Source organism: Coenobita brevimanus, chromosome 22, assembly GCF_032717465.1.
Source record: "Coenobita brevimanus isolate Jiangsu-jjx chromosome 22, ASM3271746v2, whole genome shotgun sequence".
Classification (NCBI taxonomy): Eukaryota; Metazoa; Arthropoda; class Malacostraca; order Decapoda; family Coenobitidae; genus Coenobita; species Coenobita brevimanus.
The window spans coordinates 39,179,534-39,182,585 of NC_136975.1; the positions used below are offsets into that span (position 1 = coordinate 39,179,534).

The following is a 3,052-nucleotide window of genomic DNA, read 5'->3' on the forward strand; positions in this document are numbered from 1 at the left end:
ACCTATTACCGCCCTCCTTCACACAGGGGTTTCCTTTTCCTCACCTTCCTCCTCCTCCTGCTCCTCCTCCTCTTCCTTCTTCTTCTTATTTCTTCTCCTCCTCCTACTCTTTCTTTCATCTTCCTCCCTCTCTCTTCTCTCCCCCTCCCTTCTTTGTAATTAACACTCTCTTTCCTTTCATCTCTCTCTCTCTTTCCATTTATATTTCCCACTCTTCTTTCTCTTTTATTAACATTCTTCTTCCTTTGCCTTCTCTTCATTCTATCCCTCTTCCTCATCTTTCCTCTCCCAAAACATCCGTCTCTCTTTCCTTCCTCTTCCTTTTCCATCATTACATCCTTTCTCCTTCCTCTCTTCACTCTCCATTCTTCATCCCTCCTCTTTCTCCGCTTCCTCCTCTCTTTCCTCTTTTCTCAGTTGATTTTAAATATTTACTCAGCCTCTCTTTACTTCTTGTTACTCTAGCCTCAAAATCTTACCACTTTTCAATTTTTCAAGTTTTTTTTTTTTTTCGTTTACTTGTCATTATCCTCTCTCTCTCTCTCTCTCTCTCTCTCTCTCTCTCTCTCTCTCTCCTCTCTGACGGTAATCCTTTCGTTCACCTAATCGATTTTCCCTGTCCTATATTTCCCTCTGTTCGCTCCCCCCCCCCTCTCTCTCTCTCTCTCATTGTACCTTCCTCATCTTAATTATGTTATTAGTAGTGCTATTTGGATGCAAGGTCTGTATGATCTGTGTAACTACGGAATTCCCCACCATGTTTACCTCTATCCTCCATCCTTCCTTCTCATCCTTCCTCCTTCCTTCTCTCTCATTCCTCCCCGGAGTGGTGCTTTTAGGTGCCTCCCTCTCTCTCTCTCTCTCTCTCTCTCTCGGCCTGGGCGTCAAGAAGAATTTGATTTGGTGAGGAGATGAAAGAGAGATTGATCCCGTCTCCCCACATCTCCCCACCTTCCTTCACTGTCAAACCTCTCTCTCTCTCTTTCTCTCCCACGCTGCATATGTCTCAATTACTCACATTTTTTTTCTATCACGTTGTCATTCTTGCTCAGTTTCTACCATTCTCTCTCTCTCTCTCTCTCTCTCTCTCATTTTTGGCTGGGAGATGAAAGGGGGATTCTTCCTTTCCCGCCACACCTTTCCCTCACCACACCACTCCCTTGCTCACCTTGACTATCATCATCTCAAGAGCTTTTTTTTTTAATTATTTTTTTTTTTTAACGCCCATTTTTCTAGAGTCAGGCAAACAGTTTCTTCCCGCTGTGTATAAACTGTTAAGATGTTAAGAGACCCTATTATATTAAACAGTAAATGTCAGTCGGAGAAGATGGTATGAAAAAATTTTTATCTCAGCCTACCTCTCCATTTCTCCTTCTGTCTCTTGTTATTACGGTGTTTATTCTCTCTCTCTCTCTCTCTCTCTCTCGCTTTAATCACTATACTCCATTACCTTCCCCTCCTTCCTTTCACATGCACTTCGCTACTTCCCTCTCACATTCCACTCCCTTGTCTCTTAGGCCATCCGAATCTCTCGTGCATATTTCCTCTTTTCTTCTCTTTTTCTTCTTCATTTCCTCTTTCCTTGTCTTTCATTCATTTCCTCTTTTCTTGTCTTTCTTATTCAATATCTCTTTTCTTGACTTTTTCTTATTCATTTCCTCTTTTCTTGTCTTTCTCTTATTCATTTCCTCTTCTCGTGTCTTTCATTCATTTCCTCTGTCTGTCATTCTTATTCATTTCCTCTTTTCTTCCCTTTCTCTTATGCATTTTCTCTTTTCAGGTCATTCTCTCTCTCTCTTTTGCTTTCGTCTCTGATCTTTTGAATACCAAGAAGTTTATTTTTTTTCTTTTCGTTAAATCGTTCGTCCAAAGCCGGAGTCAAATCCAATACGAATTTAGGATTAAGGAAGCGTACTGGTAGTGAAGGGGTTAATGAAGGCTGTATCCAACCCCCACCCCCCAAGTTCGAAAAATGTCTCCTTAGCTGAATAAAATCGTCTGGAAATTGCAATGTAATAATAATAATAAAAATAATAATAATAATAATAATTTTTTCATTCATTCATTGCCAGACGCCATGTATCCCAAACGGGGTGGCCAAGGGCTTAGAGTTAATTGTTTTACAGGGAGGGGCACTAATCCTCCACCAACCCCACTTGACACGTAGGGATACCAACAGCATCTGGTGTTCCCATGCGGTCACCCATTCAAGTACTAACCAGACCCAACGTTGCTTAACTTCGCTGATCGGACGGGAAGCGGTGTACTCAACGTGGTATGGCCGTTAATAATAATAATAATAATATCAATAATAATAATGATACTACTACTACTACAATAATAATAATAATAACAAAAGACGCTACTGAAATACAGGGGTGACACATCTTCGTTAATAAATCAATAAATCAATAAATAAAACTAAAACTTCATGGCAACGGCTATTTTATCATCTTAAAATTCCGTTCATCTTAAAGACATCCTTCCTATGGCCTTTCATCTCTTCAATACGATTTTTTTCTTCCCTCTTACGACCGCTAAACGATACTATTCTCTCTCTCTCTCTCTCTCTCTCTCTCTCACACACACATACACACACACACATATACAACCCGTTCCTCTTCATTCCTCTCTTTTACTTCTTTCTTGTACTTTCTCTTTTCCTTCTTTTTTTATAATTATTTCTTATCTCCCGCCATTCCCTCGCAACTCAGACGTCTTCAGCATCTTTCCTCCTCCTCCTCCTCCTCTTCCTTCTCTCCTCCTCTTCCTCCAATCCTCTCGTTTCTTTCTCCCTCCCTAAGCGCCCCACGTGCTTACCCTCCCACGCACACAACTAAACCTCTCTCTCTCATTTTCTTCCTTCCAGTCCTACTTTTTCTTCCGTTTTCCCTCAATTCTTCTCCCTCCTTCCATCCTTACACATTCGACCATCCTTTCGACACTCCTTTCCTCTCTCTCTCTCTCTCTCTCTTTCTCCTTCTCTCCCTCCCTTCCCTCTACCCTCACCTCTCCCTCTTCCCTCCACCTGTTGTCTTTCTCACACATAGAC

At 41.4% G+C, this 3,052-nt stretch overlaps 1 non-coding gene across 1 annotated transcript; it reads right to left on the bottom strand.

Moving 5' to 3' along the window:
- Nucleotides 1–2,170: 2,170 nt before the first annotated feature.
- LOC145392576 (5S ribosomal RNA) lies at nucleotides 2,171–2,289 on the bottom strand. The gene has a single exon (XR_013896008.1). It is a non-coding gene; the product is annotated as a 5S ribosomal RNA (ribosomal RNA).
- Nucleotides 2,290–3,052: the final 763 nt, after the last annotated feature.